Raw genomic sequence first — 15,594 nt, 5'->3', positions numbered from 1 at the left:
AACTACTCAGGAAGGCCACTGCTGAACCATATGTTAAGAGTATGTTTCGCTGTGTAAGAAACTGCCAAATCCCTTTTTGAAATGTCCATGTATATATTTGCATTTTGTAGTAATTTCCCAACAAAATTCAGTACACCCCTTGATGCACGTCAAAGCCCCAGATAGTCCAAAGCAGGCACAGGCACGGCAGGTGGTCCTGCCAACAGCTCACTTCACACACAGCCTGCTGTGACCCAGAACCTGAGCCTGCACGTGTTCCTGCCTGTGTCCTGCTGCCCTATGTATAGCTTCTGCTCAGGCACCTATTCCTCCCACTTCTGGGACTCACTCATTAAAGACAAGTATGAAGATAAAATCATTAGGAATTTCAACACATCATTATGATTTCACAGCATTCAACGAAGGGCAGGGGTCCTTGGGAAAATAAGGGGCTTTGTAACTGCACAGGTCACATACCCAGAGGTAGAAGCTACCTCTGCTTCCAGCTTCTGCAAGACTGTCCATTTAACTCCATCTGACTTTTTAGGATCCTGGTCCTTCCTATCAATACCCTTGCACCAACATAAAAACGAGTGCAGGCTGGAATTCAATTTGTGCTGTTTCAGCTTTGGGTTTGGAGTCAAGAGTCCTTGTCTCTGGCCACAACACAGAAGGGAATGTTAGTGGAGTCCTGGAAGCTTTCTGCTCCCTTTCCCAAACCAGGAATGGTCACAAAATCATGAGTAATAGATTCATTCAAAATGCAAGGGAGAGCAATGAATTTTCATGGAACAGAATGAAAATTTCCATGAGTTCTTCCCCACAAAGTGCTATTTAGCATTGGCTGAAGTGGATACTTTTGTCAGTAATATATGTCAACACAGTGTACAAACTGACCAATAGAAATCATTCACGTTTTGTGATTCTACTGGATCTTCTGTTATCAGCTACTCAGCGTATAAGCTCTCGTGCCACTTCAGATTCACTAATTTTAGAATAATATGATTAGTATAAATAATATAAGTAACCCAGTCACTTACTCTCAAAAATCCTCCCTTAATTCCTGCATGAAACAAAACTACTATTTGCAGTTTATTATCTTACTGAAATAGAAAATACATGTCATAAGTAGAATATGTGACCCCCAATAAGATTATTCTAAAAAGCTGAACAGATGGAAAGACATTGTACACATTCTCTTTCAAAAAAAAAAAAACCCTACAAATAACTAAAAAATGTAGTCACCTCTTTATTTGTTCATGACCATCCATTTTTTCGAGGCTTTCCAGTTAAGTAATGTACATATAATTTATATGCTAGCTTTCAGGAAATCTGTTTTCCCAGAGCATTGGATATGGGCATCTGCATCACTTGCCCGAACGGTTCCAAGGTAGTTTTTTACCTGCAAAGGGTATTCTGGGGAAAAAAGCCACGAGATTAGGTGAAACGACAACCTTGATGGATCTAATTTTACAATGGAAAAGTGCTGTAAATAAATCTGAAAATCTGAAAACGTGCAGCTCGGTGCAAGCACATGCCCTCCCCAGGGAAGTGCTGGTGCTGCAGGCCCAGCGGCAGTTTGGGGGCAGGCTGCAGATCACCAGGGAGCACTGTGCCTCCACCGCACACAGGTAGGTGGCTGAGTCTTCCAGCTGAGAGGCCGCGACGTGGAGGGTGCTGAACCGTTCCTTAGCATTCAGTGTGCAGTTTAGCCTTCCGCTCTGCTTCATCCCTGAAGCTATGTAAAACAGCCTGGTGAGGCTGCCGCCCCCGGGATTCTGTCGGAACCACTGCACACTGCTCACTACGCTAGAGTAATTGCACTTGAGGATAGAGCTGGCTCCCTCCTGCAGGCTCAGGGCTGAAGGGCTCTGCTCCACCTTCATCCCTGTCACTACTGCTAGAAAGAGAAAAACATACACAGATGATATCACTGGGGAGGTACCGATGCAGATTTTAAACCTGTAAAATATCCCAAGTCACAACCATGATGATGTAGGACCCTCTCAAACCTCAGTGTCAGCTCCCCTCCCCACACACTGTGGACTGCAGATCGCTCCCCAGCCCTGGTCCCGATGCCCCACTCACAGCAACCATGCATCCACAGGAGCCCGAGCACAGCTCCCCAGTATCTCCTCATGATTCCTTGTCCAGTTATTGGGGTGCCTTCACCCCTACTGTGCAGAGTGTAGAGTTACCGAGAAACTGTGTCCTTACAGTCAATCTGTTCCACCACAATCACTGAGCACCAATCATACCTCAGCCCCATCCTTCACTGAATTCGAGACTCCTCCCACAATGCCCCAGTGACAGGACACAGTAATGTCTTCAAAATTGTGCTTGCCAACGGTGCAGGCAGCTAGGGGCGATATTTCCAATATAGGAGGACAAGAAGGTTTGGTTTTTTTTTTCATAAAACACTTTGTGTAAGAAATTTTGGGGTTAGTGTGTGAGGAAAGGTGAGTGATATTTCTAAGAGTCAGTGTCTCAGTGGGGGTTGCACAGAACCTTGAAGAATCATAATGAAGAGCGGCTCCATTCAAAAAGTGCAGTTTCACAGACAATGTGAGAAGACAGTTATATAAAAAATAGTGATAGAGGAAAACTATCTGATAGCATGCAGTGTGTACTGCAGAAGTAACTACAATTTCTCAAAATCAGGAGAGTTCTAGAAACCAAGACCAACAGTCACCATCTACACAGAAAATTATTCCAACCAGAATTTGTTTGGCAAATTATAGGATGCCTCCATAATGTTCTGTCTGATTTAGCTTTCATCTTCCACTTCTCCTGTTTAAACGGTAGACACACTGCTCACCCACACCGTGAGCCTGCACAAGTCACATGTTGCTGATCAAAGTCATTATTGTCCTCTCCCTTTCCTTCTATTTTTGTTCCTCACTTCTTCCTCTCTTCTTCTTCTCTCTTCATTCCTGTTCCCTCCACTCTCAGCAGAGACGTATGAAAAGGCAGGATATCTGGGGTATTGAAATAGTTTCAAGGCCAATATTTGGGGGATTACTGATAAAAAATTGAAAACAGGTAATGGGATGTTTTGTGTTGAGTTTTCATAGTCACAATGCCCAGAAAAATTCCTATCCTGGCATCTTTGAAGGATTATCTGCATAGTGGATTTATAGGGTCATGGCCTCTAGATGTCTGAAGTTGAAATGGCAGAACTAAAAGCCTGAGATCAACTTTACACAAACCCTTTTCCCCCACGCCCCCACCTTTTCAATCTATAACTGGACTGGCTCAAATGATTTTTGTCTCTCTATAAGAGATTTTTGTCTCTCTGTTCAACCCTTGCATCCTCAGAAAGTCTTTGTATCTTGTAAAGCCTAGAGTGCCCCCTAGAGGACTGAAGTGGTCAGCCAGGAGCACTTCAGACCAAGTAACAGACACAGAGCCCCTGCCCCATTCATTCCAAGCTTCCTGATGAAGGAAATGCAGATGGTCAGAGGCTTAGATGGAATGAGGATTAAAAGTGAACCAGTGAGAAAGGGGAAAATTAACAAGGCAGGAAACCACAAATGTTGGAGAGGATGTGGAGAAAGGGGAACCCTCCTGCACTGTTGGTGGGAATGTGAACTGGTGCAGCCACTCTGGAGAACTGTGTGGAGGTTCCTCAAAGAGTTAAAAATAGACCTGCCCTACGACCCAGCAATTGCACTGCTGGGGATTGACCCCAAAGATACAGATGCAATGAAACGCCGGGACACCTGCACCCCGATGTTTCTAGCAGCAATGTCCACAATAGCCAAACTGTGGAAGGAGCCTCGGTGTCCATCCATCGAAAGATGAATGGATAAAGATGTGGTCTGTGTATACAATGGAATACTGCTCAGCCATTAGAAACGACAAATACCCACCATCTGCTTTGACATGGATGGAACTGGAGGGTATTATGCTGAGTGAAGTAAGTCAATCGGAGAAGGACAAACATTATATGGTCTCAGTCATTTGGGGAATATAAAAAATAGTGAAAGGGAATAAAGGGGAAAGGAGAGAAAATGAGTGGGAAATATCAGAGAGGGAGACAGAACATGAGAGACTCCTAACTCTGGTAAACGAACAAGGTGTGGTGGAAAGGGAGGTGGGCGGGGGGTAGGGGTGACTGGGTGACGGGCACTGAGGGGGGCACTTGGCAAGATGAGCACTAGGTGTTGTGCTATATGTTGGCAAATTGAACTCCAATTAAAAAATAAAAAATAAATAAAATAAAAGTGAAACAAATCCTACTTTTAAAATAGAATTGCATGGAAATTGATATCAGAAAATAATTCGGTAATCTCGTCTTGTGCGATCTTTTAAATTTCTTGACATGATTTCAGAAGAAATCCATAAATTTTATTCAGCTTTTAGTTTCAATGCAGTAATTTACTAAAGGTTCAGAACATATAAAAGTGCAATGGAATGTTATTCAGCCATTAAAAAGAGTGAAATCATGCCATTTGCAATGACATGGATGGTATATGCTGAGGGAAATCAGTCAGTCTGAGAGAGACAAATACCATATGATGTCACTCATGAGGAATTTAAGTAACACACCAAACAAGCAATGGGGAAAAAAATAAGACAGAAAGAGATAAATCAAGAAACGGACTCTTAATTAAAACAACAACAACAACAACTGATAGTTACTAGAGGGAGAGGGCTGCAGGGTGGGTTAAATAAGTGAGGGGATGAAGGAGGGCACTTGTGATGAGCACCAGGTGTTTTGTGGAAGTGTTGAATTACTGTATTGTAAGTTGAAAGTAATATACCACTGCATGTTAACTAACTGGAAATAAAATTAAAACAACAATAAATAATATAAAGTGGAAAATATTCTGTTTACAGTGTATGGGGAAGACAAAAATAAAAATAATTATAATAGGGTCAAAGAGTAGGACCCTAAGAGGAGTGAAAACTAAAAACTATGTGACCCCAGAGGATGGAAAATATGTATAGTTTAGGTTTTGAGAAAATCTTAAGAAGAAGGTGACCATTCTCTCCTTTCTACTTTTTGGTGACAAAAATAGAAGAGAAGATGGATAAACCTTGGGTGGTTTTTATTACATTTAACGATAGGAGGAATTTGTGAGTACATGAATTATTAAAAATAATAACACATTACATATACAGTAAAAGTCCTTTGACTACCACTCCCAATTCTGACCCTTTCATCACTTCTTATCCAACTCTTTTGTCATCTTGCCAATTGGGAGTTGATGTTTCTAGATGTTTTACTACGTTTCGATCACTAAATAATATAGAGTGATTTATTTATACTTTATTATAATACAAATATACATACTGGGTATATGGTTTGGTAACTCTCCTTTTCCCTCTGCCCCTCTCTGCGATCTTTCTCTGTATTTCTTCCTTTCCTTCTAAAATAAATTATATATATATATATATATACATATATAATATATTAAAAAATAGAGGAGATTGCAACAATAATGGCAGTTTGGCAGTACAATACACACATTGCTTTTTATATTAGCCTTTACACAACTTCACACGCTCCCATGCATTCTCCCAATCCCATGGTCTTTGGCCTCTGTGAGAAGGGGAAAAACAGGACTTAGAGAAATCTATACAATTTCCTTCCCAGTGTCACCTATCTATCTATATTGTTAGGAAACATAGTGCAAGAGCATTCTCTCTCACAATATATCCTGGACACTGAAAACTATGTCACTTGACTTCTAACTGTCAGAAAGCCAACTGATCTATTTAACTGGCCAGGACATGAGCCTATTATGCTTCTGCCCTCACATATTCATTTGATATCTGGCCGTGTCTACCACCTGATTCACTAGAAAAGAAAGAAGAGCAAAGGCCCTTGGCCTCTCTTTTCCCTGATTGGGTACATGTGTTCCTTCTCCTTTCTTCCCTTCCCTTCCTTGTCTGCTAAAACCTGGTTTGCCATCACCTCTCCTGTCATACTGCATCAGGAAGACACTGGGCAGATGCCACGTTCTTGGGCACACTGTGTCTATCTAAAACTGTCATAAGACACAATAATACTCACCAGGATGGTCTGAACAATTGAGGGGCTGGAGTTTCACTGCAAGCATGAGCAGAAGACCACGTCATTTTTATGTGATTTTATTTTGAAATTGCTTATGCCCTGAAGAGGAACTACTGGCATCAAAGTGTTTTCAATATCACTAATGAACAGCAGATGGGGAGTGTTACTTCTGGCTCCTATGCTCCATCCATTTGTATGATTTTGTATCAACCAGATACCAAGGGACAAGCAACCACGGACTGTGCTGGAACCAGAGTGGATCAGTCAGAGAGGCTCAGCATCCAGGCCCCTGTCTGATCAGAGTTCGCTCTCAGCTCCTTCTACAGTCCCCGTCACCGTGTCAGTCAGGGCACAGTAGTACACAGCTGAGTCTGACACTTTCACTGAGCCTTTCTCCAGGTGGAAGGGTTTGGATGTTTTGTCCAAGGTGGCTTCAAAACCTTTGCTGCTTCCCTTTTCCTTGTCTGTCAAGGTTTTCAGGAGGAGCTGTGGACCTTCTCCCTGATACTGGCCGTACCAGAAGAGTGCAGGACCATGACACTGAATAATAACAGTTCATAGTCAGGGAAGCCTCCTCTGAGAGGGTCACTTAGCCTCCCATCTGGGTCCCTGAGTCTCCATGGGTTTGTCCTAGGGATAATGAAAAGAGACCTGAGTCACCTTGAGCAGGCATAAAGTTCTTGGAAAAATTATTCTTAAAGGTTTTGCTGACACAATGGGAAATAAAAAAAAATGTAAATTTATGAGGTATTTCCCTTAGCAAGCATGAAGAGTAAGACGATCACGATGCCTGAAGAACACTTCATCTCTGGAGTGTCACCTAAATAATGTTCTTCATTCTTCAACGTAAAGAAACACAGAGTGACAAAGAAATGCTTAGTGAAAGCCCTCAGTTCACACAGGAAATGTGATTGTGATAGGAAGCTGCATCCCCTAGTGGACAGGGACTGAAATGGGTGTGTGTTGCCCACAGCTCTCCCAAACTCAGCAACCTGTATCATCCCAGACTCCATGAGGCACATGGCAGGCTTCAGGTGGCGGTTGGAACTCTGAAAAACAACAATCCAAACTCTCAGGTCTATTTTCCTCTTCAGACACCCCCGGATATGGAAGTTCTTTAACAAAGCATCCCAGGGCATTTTTATAGCTGACAGAGTAGCAATCTGATAGAGCATTTTACTACTGTACCTTGTAATATTCTCATGTATCCATTGTGGACCAGCCTATAACCCCCTGACTGCCAGAAAAGGGGTTGGGGTTGAATACAGAAAAAGTATAAAGAAGACAAGTCATTGCTGAGTGAGTCTGTGGTTTTTGGCACTGTACCCCAATATTTAGAACTGCGACTGTCACTTTTTAAGTACTGAAAGATGGATGTACCCTGAGGACATTATGGCAAATGAAATGTCACAAAATGACCAAGATAGCATAATTCCACTTCTTTTGGGTATCTAAAGTAGTGAAACACATGGAAAGAGAAAGCACAATGGTACTTTCCAAAGACTGGAGGGATGGAATAATGGGGAGTTACTGTTGAATGAGCAGAAATATTCAGTTTCTCAAGATGAAAAGTATTCTAGAAATGGCCGGTGGTGCTGGTTGAACAACAATGTAATGGATTTAATACTACTGAAGTATATAGACAAAAAATGTTAAAATAGTAAAACTCATTGTTAAAATGGTAGAATTTTATAATTAAATTTTTAAAAATGTGAGGGGGGGCTCCTGAGTGGCTGAGTTAAGCATCTACCTGGCATCTACCTGGGGTCATGATCCCAAGCTTCTTGCATCTAGCTTGGTGTCGGCTGCCTACCTGACAGAGAGTCTGCTTCTCCCTCTCCCTCAGCCCTTCCCCCCAGTTCCTGTTCTCTCCTGCTCTCTCTTGCTCTCCAACAAATGAATAAAATGATAAGAAAATTTCAAGGTGACACTCGTTAAGAGATCTACACTACAGATCTGCCATCCAAGCAAATATAAGAGGGTGGTGCAGTGCCAGACCAATTATCAACCATCCATTACCATCGGAATTTTAAGGTCCTATGGGAAGGGAATTAAGGTGGAAGGAAGGAAATACAGAGAAAGAGGATACTGCACTGTTGAACATTGGTCAAACAAAGAGTGCTGGGAAGTGTGCACACTGAGCCATAGGTTGGCAAAAAAGTGCTTTGAGAGAGTGTTGAAGTGAGGGGCAGGAACACACAAAGAGGAAAATCCACTTCCTGCTCCTTCACGGTGTCCCCCCAAGAGCTCCTAAGTATGGTCACTTGTGGATAAGACAGGTAGGAAGCAGGTAAACCTCCTGTATGCAAACTGAGCTCTCCTATGCCACAGCTGTTAATAAGATGGAACGGACACTACTACAAACTACGTCACAGAGCAGGCCTCTCTGAAAACTAAATGTGAGTACAACTGACTCACAGCAAACAAACCTAGTTAAAGTAAACACTACACACAACTGAGTGCCACACCCGTCCATCTCGCACCTTGTGGCTTGCTACAAGCACACCCAACCAAGGAGGACAAGAAGAGTGAGCTTCGGGAAGTGGCTAGTGAGCATGTGCAGAAAGCAGCCTCACTCTGCCAGACTGGGAGAAATTACACAAATTCAGTCAACACATCCTAGACAAAGCAAGCAAAAGGGAAACTCTCACCACCCAGCATGGCCTCATAGGATCAAGAGAGGCCATCGAGTTTGTACCACATTGTCCCAAGGCAGGAGGAAACAAATACGCCAACCATGGTGAAGCTTTCAAGTCTGAATGTGTCTGGATCTGAGCTATGTACTCTCTGTACACTCTGGAAAAAGCAATTTTTTTTTCTTTCACCGCATCAATTCTCCCCTGTGTGATCAAGCATTCAGGCCTATAGAAATGGCACCCTCTCTCTCACTTCTAAGTTGACCTTAGATGAAGTAAACTAATAATATAGAAGCATGATTCCCTGTGACTCCATTTTCAGACTTCGGGGAAATGGACCAATCGAGAATTGTCTTGATTCTACTGCACAGGAGTTAGCACTATAAGGAGGGAAAGAATCCAGTGTACTGACATGTTGGGTGACAGCACTAGCTCACCCTGTGTAAAATGTTTTACACGAATCTAATCTCAAGAGTTTCCCAGTAAGAACAAGACAATTAGTAAATAACCAACAACCATCACACAGGGTTGAGTGGAGGCAGCACGTGCCTCGGAAGCACAGTGTGCTCGCTGCACAGAAGTACAGGTGAGTCTTCAGGCTGGGTGCCTGCGATGTGCAGGAGAGGTGTTGGGCCATCCTATTCAAGAAAACAGTGAGTCTTTGGTCTTCTTTTTCGGCCACAGAGGAACGAATGTCTATCATGAGCTGGGGACCTTTTCCAAATTCTTGCTTATACCAAGGCAAGTAGTCTGAGCCACTGTCTGGATAATTCCAGTTGATGGCAGAGGTGTTTCCCTCCTGGACACTCAAAGTAGAAGGATGCGGCTCCACATTCTCTCCTTGGCTGACCTCTATGCAGAAAGAAAAGGTCAGAACAAAGAGAACAGATTCCAGGTGACAATATTTCCAAATTCTCTTTTTTGCACTAATTGGAGGAAGCCTGAGTAAAACCATTCTTGACTTCTGAAGAATATCCACTAATATCCTCTCTTTCCCATAAACGCTCAATTCATAGTTCACCTGCAGCCACAAGGACGTGATTAATGCTCTCATTGATGTCTTCATGGCTCCTCTCAGTGCTGATCAGCTTCAGAGCTTCAGAATTGCAGCCTTCAGCCAGCTGAGCTCCTTCTCCTCTCAGGCTGCCCCTTCTTTCCTCTAACAGTACTTTCCCACACCGTTCACCCAGCCAATATGAAAAAGTTCCTGCTTCTGACAGAGCCTGGTTCATCAGAATGCACTAGAATGAACCCTCCACATGCTCTGTGTGTGTTCTGTGTCAGCACAAGTGCACTACTGTCAGTGGCCACATCTCGACTCAATTCATCAGGGAAATGTTTTTCTCTTAATTGTACCTCTGACAGACAAATTTCTGTAGAGAAATCTGTCAATCTGTAAAACCACTTGAATGCTATGTGTCTTATATTCTGCAATGTACTGAAAGACAGAGTAGAAATTCTGATGGAACATCCACCTGCAACCTCAAGAAAATATAACCATATGACTTTATTATGAAGAGACTTCATTTTCTCCAATCAAAATGCACGGCATGTCCTCCAATGTAATTACTGACTCATAGCCTCAGGAGAATTTCTTTTGAAGTATTAGCCTTCTATCCTGTCATGCTTCCTACTTCCTGGCCAACTGGTTCACATTCCACACTCCTTCATCTATCTCCTAAACTCCAATAGAGTGTCTGCTCCCCAAGATTCATTGATAAAGTCTCCGGTCCGGTGAGTTCCAGTATTCTTTTTGCCAAAACCCCTTTCTCATTCATATTAATTTCTTGGAAGTTTCTGATGACCTCTGTGATAATGAATCCAGGCAATTATAAAGATTCTGAGTGGAGCACCCTGGTGGCTCAGTGATTGAGCATCTGCCTTTGGCTTAGGTTGTGATCCCAGAGTTTTGGGATCCAGTCCCACATCAGCCTACCCATAGGAAGCCTGCATCTCCATGTGCCACATAATGTGTCTGCTTCTGTCTCTGTGACTCTTGAATAAATAAATAAAATCTAGATAGATAGATAGATAGATAGATAGATAGATAAATAAATAAATAAATAAATAAATAAATAAATAAATACAATTCTGAGTGCTATGGGAATGGTGCCCACAGGAACCTGGCCCTAAAGAATGATCAAGATAAAGGGTCTCAGAAAAACCAAGACTACCTCATTTCCAAAAGTCAAGCCCCTGTCCCATAATTCCTACAAATGGATCCTCTGAAATGACAAAGAATAAAACTACTCTTTCTTCCTCCTCTCCCGCTCTGAAAGATTTAAAGACAGTTATGGTGAAGAATATCAACTCAATACGTAAATATATGTGTATATATGAAATGTTTTTTTATACATGGAAAGCTTCTCATTCTGAGATCTTCCATTCTCTCTACTATTCCCCATAAAAGAAGAATTCTCCAAGTCTTTCTGGGCAAATTTCCTCTTCTCAGAGAAAGATACTTAGGTCAATATCTGCACTTTTCACATGTGGCTCTCCAAACCGAATATAATGATATGAACGTGAACATTCCAATGAATGACTCCTTCCATGAATTAACTATCGAAAGGTAAATTGTGTGAAATTCCAGGCACCATGATGATTTCATACAATATTGTTTGACTTATTTTGGGACTTATTATGGGACTATTATTATTTTGGGACTTATTATTATTATTTTGGGACAATATTGACTTATTATGGGACAGGGGCTTGACTTTTGGAAATGAGGTAGTCTTGGTTTTTCTGAGACCCTTTATCTTGATCATTCTTTAGGGCCAGGTTCCTGTGGGCACCATTCCCATAGCACTCAGAATTGTATTTATTTATTTATTTATTTATTTATTTATTTATTTATTTATTTATTTATCTATCTATCTATCTATCTATCTATCTATCTATCTATCTAGATTTTATTTATTTATTCAAGAGTCACAGAGACAGAAGCAGACACATTATGTGGCACATGGAGATGCAGGCTTCCTATGGGTAGGCTGATGTGGGACTGGATCCCAAAGTCAAAGGTCAAAGAGTTGTCTAGGAAAAGCTTTATCTATGCCATCTCAATGACTGCCTGCTGCATGAGTGCTCCGTTCCAGTGATCATTTTTGCAGACAGTGTGTTGTTTTGATTATAATACTCATCCTTCCTTCAAGGGATGCCCATCTGGGTACAAAATTTATTTGCTATGTTGGGGAAAGTCTTTAGAAATATATGTAGGTGTTCACATGGCAGCATCACCATTCGCTTTCTCCTACAGAAACAGTGAGTGATGGATGAGTTTCCTGGTAGAATAACAGTGGCTCAGCCCCAGTCTCCTTTCTTGCCCAAGGTCCCAGACATTTACCCAAATTGGAACTCTCCATTCGGGAGTTCCAACTGATTGGACCACGACTTTCTCAGACACACACGGCAGAGCTACGACTGGGCTTGCATTAGACACTTTCTTTTCACCCAGCAATGGTCCTACAACAAAAAGGCAGGGGAGAATTTCTAAGTAGGAAGTGAGAAAATGCACTCTCTTTCTTGTCCAGCTCATTCACTACCTAATTGTTCCATACTGTCATCCTGAATGCAGTCTCTGTTGTATAAAAATGAAGCTGGACCAAAGGATTTCTAAGGGCTCTTCCATCTCTAAATTTCTTTTATACTACATAACAAAGCAAATATTTATTGAGACCTGGTTGTGTGCACTCTGGACTGGTGTCATCAAGGGATGAAACTGCTGGCATCATGGAACCCCAGGACCATTTTCACAAACACATGTGATCTAGTGGTTTTGATGTTGATCCTAACCCACCCTGAGCCTCCTCAGAAACTGGGACTTAGTCCTTAAAAGAAAGAAAATTGGGCATATTTAGTAAAAAAAAAACAAAAAAAAAAAACAAAAAAAAACAGCATAAAGGTGTGTTTAGGTTGTTTCAAAGGGAACATTTTTTAAAAATGTTTAACTCTTTACACGTATTAGTTTTATTTCTCTCAATTTGATTTTTTTAAGATTTTATTTATTTATTCATGAGAGAGAGAGAGAGAGAGAGAGAGGCAGAGACACAGGCAGAGGGAAAAGCAGGCTCCATACAGGGAACCCGAAGTGGGACTCGATCCCTGGACTCCAGGGTCACGTCCTGGGCCAAAGGCATGTGCTAAACCGCTGAGCCAACCAGGGACCCCGTGAATTTGATTTTTTAAAGAATTTCTTTTTTCAACTATTTCAAAAAAGATTCAAAAAATTCAAAAAAATCAAAAGATTTTTCAGGGTCTCTGAGGTTTCCAGTGCACCTCCTGCCCCCACACAGGCATAGCCTTCCATTTATCATCTTCCCCATGACAAATTTCACAATGAAACACATCACCCAAAGCTTACAATATCTAGGGTTCCCACTTGCTGTTGTACTTTCTAATGGTGTGAACACATGTATAAAGCATGTACCCAACACTTACTATCATACAGAGCAGGATCACTCCACTATACATACCCTGTGCTCTATTCATCCCTCTGCCTCCCTCAAAACTAGGCAACCACAATCTTAACACCTCCATATTTCTGGCTTTTCCAGAACATCATGGGATTATATCATACCCTATATAGCCCTTTCAGATTAGCTGTTTTTACTCAGTAAAATGTATATGAGGTAGCCCTGTCTCTTCATGGCTTCGTACTTCCTGTCTTTTTAGCGTCAACCATATTCCATTATTTAAATGTACCACCATTTATTTATTCATTCACCTCCTGAAGAACATACTACTTACTTCCTCATTTTGGCAAATGTGATTAAAACTTCCATAAAACACCTGTGTACAACTCTGTGTGCACATACATTTTCAACCTTGTTGGGGAAATAGGAAGGCCTCTGCTGGATCACATAGTATGAGTGTTTCGCTGTGTAAGAAACTGCCAAATCCCTTTTGAAATGTCCATGTATACACTTTCCTTTGTAGTAATTTCCCAACAGGGGATCCCTGGGTGGAGCAGCGGTTTAGCGCCTGCCTTTGGCCCAGGGCGCGATCCTGGAGACCCGGGATCGAATCCCACATCAGGCTCCCAGTGCGTGGAGCCTGCTTCTCCCTCTGCCTGTGTCTCTATCTCTCTCTCTCTCTCTGTGTGACTATCATAAATAAATAAAAATTAAAAAAAAAATTTCCCAACAAACTTTACTACACCCCTTGCTGCATACCAAAGCCCCAGAGAGTCCAAAGCAGGCACAGGCACAGCAGGTGGTCCTGCCAACAGCTCACTTCACACACAGCCTGCTGTGACCCAGAACCTGAGCCTGCACGTGTTCCTGCCTGTGTCCTGCTGCCCTATGTATAGCTTCTGCTCAGGCACCTATTCTTCCCACTTCTGGGACTCACTCATTAAAGACAAGTACGAAGATAAAATCATTAGGAATTGCAACACATTCTTAGGATTTCACAGCATTCAATGAAGGGCAGGAGTCCTTGGGAGAGTTGCGGGCTCTGTAACTGTCAGGTCACATATTCGAGAAGCTACCTCTGCTCCCAGCTACTGCGAGTCTGTCCAGCTACCTCCATCTGATTTTTCAGGGTCTCAGTCCTTCCTACCAATGTTCTGCATGAACATAAAAACCGGCACAAGCTGGAATTCAATTTCTGCTGTAATTGGACCACATGATAGGTTCAACTTTGAGTTTGGTCTCAGAAGTCTTTGTCTCTGGCTACAACAGAGAAGAGATTCCTCTGCACAGTCTTGGAAGCTTTCTGCTCCCTTTCCCAACCTGAGAATGATGTTACAAAATCATGAGTAATAGATTCATTCAAAACATGAGGAAGAGCAATGCATTTTCATGGAACAGAATGAAAATCTCCACAAGCTCTTCTCCACAAGGTGGTCTTTAAAAATGCCTTAAAAGGATATACCGTGGTCAGTGATATATGTCCACACATTATATAAATTGATCAGTAGAAGTCATTTAGACTTGTGCTTCTACAGGGCATTCAATAACAGATACTCAGAGGATAAGCTCTCCTGTCACCTCAGATTATTAACTTAGGAATACTATGAGCTCAACCAAGTCACTTACACTCTAAAATCTTCCCTTTGTTCGTGCATAAAATGAACTACTTCTTTACCAGGGATTATATTACTGAAACAGAAAATATATGTAGTGGGATAAGTAGAATTCCTGAACTTCAATAAAAATATGTAATTCTATTTCTATTCCCAAGAGTGAAAAAGCTAACAGAGACTTGAAAGAACTTTGTACACATTCTCTTCACATTTCCTTGAACACGGACCACCTACAGGCTAAGTAAGAATCTCGGTATTTCTTTCTATCTGTTGACGGGTATCTATTTTTTCAAGCCTGTTCTATTTCTATTATTCTACAGGTACTTTATAGGTAGCGCCCGGAGATCTATTTATTTATCAGGGCATTGGATATAGGCATCTGTGTCATTTGCTTCAAGACCCATCATAGAGGTTTTTACCTACAAAGAATTTTCTGGGAAGAAAAAGGGCAAGAAAAGTAAGTGAAAGAACAGCACTGATTCACCTAAGTTTAGGAGGAAAAAATTATTGTAAGAGAAAGCTGAAATTGTAAAACTACACAGGCTGCTGTGGGGGCAAATGCCCTCCCCAGGGAAGTGCTGGTGCTGCAGGCCCAGCGGCAGTTTGGGGGCAGGCTGCAGATCACCAGGGAGCACTGTGCCTCCACCGCACACAGGTAGGTGGCTGAGTCTTCCAGCTGAGAGGCCGCGACGTGGAGGGTGCTGAACAGTTCCTTAGCATTCAGTGTGCAGTTTAGCCTTCCGCTCTGCTTCATCCCTGAAGCTATGTAAAACAGCCTGGTGAGGCTGCCGCCCCCGGGATTCTGTCGGAACCACTGCACACTGCTCACTGCGCTAGAGTAATTGCACTTGAGAATAGAGCTGGCTCCCTCCTGCAGGCTCAGGGCTGAAGGGCTCTGCTCCACCTTCATCCCTGTCACTACTGCCAGA

The 15,594-nt window shown here is 42.2% G+C and overlaps 1 long non-coding RNA gene across 1 annotated transcript; it reads right to left on the bottom strand.

Annotated features, from left to right (window-relative positions):
- Window positions 1-1,214: 1,214 nt before the first annotated feature.
- Window positions 1,215-2,190, bottom strand: LOC144320004 (uncharacterized). Its single transcript, XR_013385606.1, has 2 exons — window positions 2,068-2,190; window positions 1,215-1,876 (listed from the first exon to the last, which is right to left on the bottom strand). It is a non-coding gene; the product is annotated as an uncharacterized LOC144320004 (long non-coding RNA).
- Between the last annotated feature and the right edge of the window lie 13,404 nt (window positions 2,191-15,594).

Source organism: Canis aureus, chromosome 9, assembly GCF_053574225.1.
Source record: "Canis aureus isolate CA01 chromosome 9, VMU_Caureus_v.1.0, whole genome shotgun sequence".
Lineage (NCBI taxonomy): Eukaryota > Metazoa > Chordata > Mammalia > Carnivora > Canidae > Canis > Canis aureus.
The sequence above is the reverse complement of the archived record's forward strand: the minus strand, read 5'-3'. Positions and strand labels throughout refer to the sequence as shown.